Source organism: Colobus angolensis, unplaced genomic scaffold (genome assembly GCF_000951035.1).
Source record: "Colobus angolensis palliatus isolate OR3802 unplaced genomic scaffold, Cang.pa_1.0 Scaffold253, whole genome shotgun sequence".
NCBI lineage: Eukaryota > Metazoa > Chordata > Mammalia > Primates > Cercopithecidae > Colobus > Colobus angolensis.
The window spans coordinates 2,930,372-2,938,749 of NW_012115744.1; the positions used below are offsets into that span (position 1 = coordinate 2,930,372).

The 8,378-nt window shown below is 34.7% G+C and overlaps 1 pseudogene across 1 annotated transcript; it reads left to right on the forward strand.

Moving 5' to 3' along the window:
* Positions 1–7,324: 7,324 nt before the first annotated feature.
* On the forward strand, positions 7,325–8,100 carry LOC105515077 (annotated as a pseudogene). The gene has a single exon (XR_001002261.1). The product of XR_001002261.1 is annotated as a transcription factor BTF3 pseudogene (transcript).
* Positions 8,101–8,378: the final 278 nt, after the last annotated feature.

The following is an 8,378-nucleotide window of genomic DNA, read 5'->3' on the forward strand; positions in this document are numbered from 1 at the left end:
AGGCTCAATTTGTAAGACAGAGTTCCTGTCTTAGTCCTAGCACCAGCCACTTCTCCAAGAACCTCTATTTTCTTAACATTAGAAAAAGACATTACAAACGAAAGGTAGACATGTTTGTTACCACTGGGATGCAGTTACATCTAGGCTTCTTGGTTGAAATAGCAAGAAAATAGATGAGTATATACTAGTCCACATATCTGTGAATATTTCTATATGTATCATCTTTGTCTGTGTCCTGAACATGAGTTCATACTGCTATCTCCAATACTTGATTACCACAAGGATCATTCTAGCCTCCTCTGCATGTTTATCTATAAACTCTCACTTTAACAGTAAGAAATCTGGCTCACATTTTCCACTATCCATTAATTTAACTGTTCCTTTTCAGTATACATGGATAGCAGTATCAGAGTGTTTACCCATATTCCTGTGGAAATCAACTTGATCAATAAAGTACAGTTCTTATGTGCATTTTTTTGCCTGTAGTGTAACATACTCTATTCATTTCCAAAGTTAATTAAGTTGGCACCTTTTCCATTACCTCTTGCTATAAGGTTGATTAATACATTTGAAATGAAGTTACATTGTTTTGTCATATTCTGAATTTCATTCTGGAATCCCCCAATCTCTTAGAATTTTACTTTTTTACTGTAGAGGTCAGTGGACTCATAGAATCCACCATCACAGTATCATAAATAATAGTTTTCTATCCTAAAATATCTGTTCCGCTTCACCTACTTAGCCTTCTTTACTCCCTGAACCCCTAGAAAGCACTGATCTTCTCATTGTTGCTACAGTTTTACATTTTCCAAAATGTTACTTATTTGCTGTCATACTGTGTAAACTTTCAAACTGGCTTCTTTCATTTAAATACACATTTACTATTTATCCTTGTCTTTTGGGTTTGATAGCTTATTTATTTTTACTGCTGAATAATATTCCATTGTATAGCTGTACCACAGTTTATTTATGTACTCACTTATTGAAAGACATCTTGGTTTCTTCCAAGTTTAGGCAATTATGAATATACCTTCTATAAACATCTGTGTGCAGATTTTTATGTAGAGATAAGTTGTTAAATCCACTCAGTAAATATCAAGGATTGTAACTGCTGCATTATATGGTAAGAATATAGTTAGCTTTGTAAGAAATAGTCAAACCGTCTTGCAAAGTGACTGTATCATTTTGGATTCTCAACAGCAATGAATGAGAGTTCTGTTATTCCACATTCTCACCAGCAATCAGTATGTCGTTTGTTTTGTTGTTGTTTAATTTTAACCCTTCTAATATATGTGTGATGGTATCTCATTTATTGTTTTAAATTTCAATTTCCTAATAACAACTGATGTTGAAAATGTTTTCATGTGCTTATTTGCAATCCTTGTATCTTCTTCAGCGAGATGTCTGTTCAGCTCTTTGGCTCACTTCTTAATTGACTTGTTTGTTTTCTTATTGCTAAATTTTCAGAGTCCTTTCTATATTTTGGAGACAGGCCCTTAAAGCCAAATGGGCCTGTTTTTCGTTTTGTTTTGTTTTCTTTTCTTTTCCTTTTGAAGTTTATTAATTATTGATTAAATTTATTTTGTATGTATAAGCCTATTCAGATTATTTTATTTCTTCTTTTGTGAGTTTTGGTAACATGCATCTTTCAAAGAATTGGACTATTTAATTTGTCAAATTTGTGGGCACAGTTATTCAAAGCCTTCTTTTATTTTATTTATTTATTTTCGTAAGATCAGTAATGATGACCCTTACTTTATTTCTGATGTTGCTGATTTTGTATTCTCTCTTAGGTTAGTCTAGCTAGAGATGTATCAATATTATTGATCTTTGCAAAGAATCAACTTTTGATTTTGTTGATCATCTCTATTATTTCCTCATTTTCATTTCATGAATTAGGTTAGTCTAGCTAGAGATGTATCAATATTATTGATCTTTGCAAAGAATCAACTTTTGATTTTGTTGATCATCTCTATTATTTCTTCATTTTCATTTTTTGAATTTCTGTTCTCATTTTTATTATTTATTTTGTTCTCCTTAACTTAGATTTAATTTGCTATTCTTTTCCTAGTTTCCTAAGATGAAAGCCTGTATTACTGATTTTAGATATTTCTTCTTGTACAGCATAATGCTGTAAGTTTCCCTCTAAACAATACTTTGCTGCATCCAACACACTAAAACAAATTGTACTTTTATTTTTGTCACAATATTTTAATGTATTGGTGATTCTGTCTATGTCTCTGCTGTTTTTTCGGGTTCTGCCTCACATTTTAACATGAGCTTTCTAGTGCGTACAAATATAGGATTGCTTTGTCTTTTTCAGGAATTTACCCCTTTATCATTATGTAAGCCATTATATATCCCTGATAATTTTTCTTTTTCTTAGGTCCTTTTTGTCCAAGATTTAAATATCTATTCCAGTTTTCTTTTGGCTAGAATTAGTACAGTATATCTTTTCCATTTCTTTTCTTTTAACCTGAGAAATATTTAAAATGGATTTCTTGTAGACAACGCACCGTTTGATTTTGTGGGTTTTTTTTTTTTTATTTTACTCACTCTGAAAATCTCTGTATTTTACTTGGTGTGTTTAGATCATTCACATTTAAGGTGATTATTGAAATTTTGATAATATCCTAAGTGCTGAGATTACAGACCTGAGCCATCAAGCCTGGTCCTGCCTTCTCTGATTTTCATTGAGAATTTTATATGATTCCATTTTCTTTCGTATCTTAACATATCAGTTAGATTTTTAAAAAGGTTTTTGTTGTTGTCATAGAGTTTGCAATATACATTTAAAACTAATATAAGTCTGTTAACTAACTTTAAAAACAATATACTGCTTCATGTGCAGTAAAGATAGAATTCTAGAATTTTGTTTTTGTTTCTGTTTTCTTGTTTGACTTTAAATATTTCACTCTACTTTGTCTGGCCTGCATGGTCTGATGAGATGCCCCCTGTAATTCTTATTCTTTTTCCTCTTTTGGTAAGGTTTCCCCCACCAACCCCTGGCTTCTTTCAATTTGTTTAATGTTTTGTTTTATGCAATTTGAATATGAGGTTTCCAATATTTAGGGTGTTTTTGTTTGCTTTTCTTTTTGGTGTTCTGTAAGCTTCTTGTATCTCTGATTTTGTTTATGTCATTGATTTTGAAAAATTCTCAGGCATTTTTACTTTAAATACTTCTTCCATTCCATTCCATCTTTCTATACCTCCTGATGTTCCCATTAATTGTGCATTGCGCTTTTATTTTACTTTTTATGAGTACTCTATTCTGTCTTTCTTTTTTATGCTTACATTTCTGTTTGGGAAATTCCTATTGACATATATTATATGAGTATTAATATTGGAGAATTTGAGAATTAATATTTGAGAGTATTAATTCTTTTGTTGGCCTCATCCAGTCTACTGAAGAACCCTTCAAAGGCATTCTTTATTTCTGTTACACTGTTTTAATTTCTAGGATTTTCTATTTTTGTTTGTTTATTTGTGTTTGTTTTTTGAAACAGGATTTCACTCTGTCACCCAGGCTGGAGTACAGGGGCGTGATCTCAGTTCACTGCAACCTCCACCTCCTGGGCTCAAGTGATCCTCCTGCCTCAGCCTCCTGAGTAGCTGGGACTACAGGTGCAAGCCACCACACCGGGATAATTTTTGTATTTTTTGTAGAGATGGGGTTTTGCAATGTTTCCCAGGCTGGTCTTGAACACTTGGGCTCAAGTGATCTGCCTGTCTTGGCCTCCCAAACTGCTGGGATTACAGGCATGACCTTAGGATATTCTTTCAATTCTTTCTTGGAGCTTCCATGTTTCTCCTTATGCACCCAATCTGTTCTTGCATGTTGTTGATTATTTCCAGTAGAACCCTTAACATATTCATCATAGTTGTTTTAAATTCCTTGTTTCATAATTCAATATCTGCATCATATCTGATTCTGGTTCTGATGCCTGCCTTGTTTCTTCAGACTATGAGGCTTTTCTTTGCCGTTTAGCATGCCTTGTAATCTTTTATTGAAAGCCAGACATGATTTATTAGCTAATAAGATCCGGAGTTGATAGGTCTGCCTTAGTCAGCTTGGGCTATTATAACAGAATTTCATAGACTGGGCAGCTTAAACAACAGGCATTTATTTCTCAGGGTTCTGGAGCCTGGTAAGTCCAAGATCATGACAGCATCAGTTACAGTGTCTGGTGAGGGCTCCCTTCCTGGTTTGAAGATGGCCATCTTCTCTTCATGTCTTCACATAATGAAGAGAGAGATCATCTGTCTTGTGCCTCTTCTTATAATGAAACTATTCTCATTCATATAAGGGCTCTACCCCCTTGAACTAATCACCTCCCAAATGCCCCATGTCCTTACACCACCATGTTGGGGATTAGACTTTAACATGTGAATTTGGGGGTGGAGGGAGACACAAGCATTCGACCCATAGTAAGGTCTTTGGTGTGAGGTTTTATGTATACCAGGCTAGACATTAGGCTGTTACCATTGAGTTTCCCTTAGATTTTTCCTCAGGAAAAGTCTGAATTTCAACTCCTTCAGCTGAAATCCATTGTTGTTATGCTGGGGCCTTCTTGATGTGATGTGAAGGGAAGGAAATATTCTATAATATTGTGATTAATTTCCAATCTTTAATCTGCTCCTGGGCCGTAATGTTCTCCCACCCCCACACTCTCTCATGCCGTCAGTTGATACAGAAAAGCTAAAAGAGGCTGGAGCAAATCCCTTGCTCCAGCTGAGCAAATCCCTTACAAGTCTCCTATCACTTGTCCCTGGAGACAGACCCTTGGATTAACATCTAAATTAAAACAGTATTCTGAGCCTTTGCTCTGCTGGTTTCTACTTGGCTTTGTATGGGCCATTTAACCTCTCTGAGCTTCTGTTTCTTCCCTCCAAGCACCCAAGTGTGAATGCCTGCTTCACATCATAAGGGTGCATCTAAACAAGCAATGGATAGAAAAATGAGGCTTCATACCGATAATTAACGTTATTACCCTGGAATTACATATGTATAAGTAGCAACAAAATAACTTATTTCATATCGTTTTTTAACCAAGAGTACTTCTGGTGGAAGATTTTATTAGAATATAGAATCATTGGATAAAAAATGAGTTTTCACTTAGAAACAGTCTACCCAAGACAGGACTCCTGTCTACAGAATTCCTGGAAGATGATTACCCAACTTTTCTTGATTATGACTAGCAACTAGGAGCTAGCAATTTTGAAAGATAAGGGATTTCTTTTCTTTTCTTTTCTTTTTGAAATGATATTACATTAAGTAAAAATATCCCCTCTGGTATGCTTTCCTTTTGAGTCTGCATCCTTGGGAAGCTCAAAATATTTCACTCACCTGTAATCACAATCGTGTTAAGTCTTCATAAAATCATCTGTGTGCACACCACTGAATTTCCTTTTCATGGGTAAACAGGCCCACATCTCTCAGGATGTTATAGTAGGATACAATTTTCAGACACCTTGTGTCTGAAATGCAATGTTTCAGGATTTCAACGTTTGCATTTTGCAGGGACATTGAGACCATAGCATCTCACATGCACGGTCTCACATGCGTCCTCTTGAGGCATCTTATGCATTTATCTGCCTTCTATTATTTATAAGCGGTGCCTAGAAACAAGTGTAATATGATCTACAGGTACTATAACTTGTTTGCTTCTATTTTAATGATACCATGTTACACTAATAATGAACTGTGTAGCTAACAGAACACAGTCATGCTTAATGTCTCACCAAACACCAGAGAATCTCTTCTTATAGATGTGGAAACAAAACAAAGACTCATAGAAGTTAAGAGATTTGTTCCCTATCTCACAGGTAATCCAGGATTCGAACACAAGCATACCAGCTATCATTGACTTCATTGCTCAGTTAAGGGTAGGTTGAATTGACAGGTCACCAATAGCTTGGGTCCACTAACTCTCTCAGCCTTTTTTCCACAAAATGATGCGAAAAAGTGTTGAATGATGCCAAAAAGTGTTGTTCTTTATGAAATTATCTATTTATCTTTAATATTAATACAGTTATATAAAATTTAGAAATATGGAATGTTTAGTGTAAGAAGACTTAGAGATTACGTTAAACATATAACACATTTATGAATAAGCAACTGGCAAACTAGTTAAACATCACATAGTTAATCTATGGGCAAAAATGATATAATTGAGGTCTTTGAAGACATATTAATTGTCTTCATGCCATAGCATTAGCAGACAGGTAGGCAGCCTTTACGTTCTTTTTAGATGGGTTCCTCATCACTGACAATCTTATCAAAAAATCTGGATTTATCTTATTGCATCCCACTTAATAAAATCATTAAACTCAACTTTGTCTTTGTGTAATCACTGTAAATCCATTTGTGGTGACAGGATGGACACTCAGACTGTTGGGACATGGGACAAGAAACAAGCACGTCCGTTTGTGTAAAGGCCAATGCTTCCATTTACACATGCTCGGTGCCATCAGAAGTGGCAGCTGCTACTGTGGATTTCAGTTGCTATTTCTCTGAGGACCCTATGGAAGACTGTAAAGAGTGCCTGAGGACTGGAAAATGTGCCCACTCTTTTAGCCCTGGGAACAACCTAACTCAATATGGCAATTTAGAAACATAGTGTGGCAATTCAGGAATAAAAATCACTAAAATTGATTTTTCTCTTTGGCCTCATTTAACTGATCACAGCTTGACAGAACTTAATAGCTTTTTGCAAAATAATTTTCACTACTATATTATGTAACACTGAAAAATTGTTAGTTCTTTCATAAATTATCTGATTTTAAAAAGTAACATACATGATCAAACAAGAAATTTTGAGAAGTGGTCATGGCTAGTATAATGGTCTAGTATAACCTCTTCCACTTTGAAAGCGCTCACTGCTACTGTTTGTATCTGTTACTTGGTACCTCACAAAATGAGAGGGTACAATCTTTTATTACAGTGAGACATTTATAAAATTATTTATGCATTTTTTTCAAAATATACCTTAATAAATACCAAAATGTTGCTAAATTGTAGGTTATGTTCTTTGTCCTTAATGCAATCGAGTAGAAATGAAAGTAAGAGCAAAATACCACCATCAAAAATAAAAACATGGAACTGATGAAAGAAAACTATTAAAAAGTATCGAAATCAAAAAGGACCTCAACTCTGAAATTAAGATTATTTTATAATAAAAACAAGGAAAAAACTTCATATTAAAACCCATTGGATGTTTCCAATCTTTAACCTTTAAAAACTTTTATGTTGCCCCGCGTGTGTGCTCCTAATCTCAGCTGGTCCACCCGAGACCCCCTGAGCACCAACCCGACTACCGCGCGGCCCCTTATTGGCTCCGACAAGATGAAAGAAACAATCATGAACCAGGAAAAACTCGCCAAACTGCAGGCACAAGTGCGCATTGGTGGGAAAGGAACTGCTCGCAGAAAGAAGAAGGTAGTTCATAGAACAGCCACAGCAAATGATAAAAAAAACTTCAGTTCTCCTTAAAGAAGTTAGGGGTAAACAATATCTCCGATATTGAAGAGGTGAATATGTTTACAAACCAAGGAACAGTGATCTACTTTAACAACCCTAAAGTTCAGGCATCTCTGGCAGCGAACACTTTCACCATTACAGGCCATGCTGAGACGAAGCAGCTGACAGAAATGCTATCCAGCATCTTAAACCAGCTTGGCGCAGATAGTCTGACTAGTTTAAGGAGACTGGCCGAAGCTCTGCCCAAACAATCTGTGGATGGAAAAGCACCACTTGCTACTGGAGAGGATGATGATGATGAAGTTCCAGATCTTGTGGAGAATTTTGATGAGGCTTCCAAGAATGAGGCAAACTGAATTGAGTCAACTTCTGAAGATAAAACTTGAAGAAGTTACCGGGAGCTGCTATTTTATATTATGACTGCTTTTTAAGAAATTTTTGTTTATGGATCTGATAAAATCTAGATCTCTAATATTTTTAAGCCCAAGCCCCTTGGACACTGCACCTCTTTTCAGTTTTTGCTTATACACAGTTCATTCTTTGCAGCTAATTAAGCCGAAGCAGCCTGGGAATCAAGTTTGAAACAAAGGTTAATAAAGTTCTTTGCCTAGTAAAAAAAAAAAAAAATTATGTTAAATAAAAAATATTGAGAATAAATGAAGTAAGCATCTTTTCTGGTAATAAAAAAGCATTCAATTTAACAAGTGAGATTGAAAAATAAAATGAAAAAAACAGAATAAAACAAAATTTAAAAAACAAAAAAGTGAGATTGAAATTGTTAAGAAATAGCAACAAGAAATTGAAACCTATTAACATAAAGAATCTATAGATAAAATAAAATTTTAGTTTTGTAAGACAAAAAAATTTAAAACATAAAAATTCTGAAAAATTAAATATA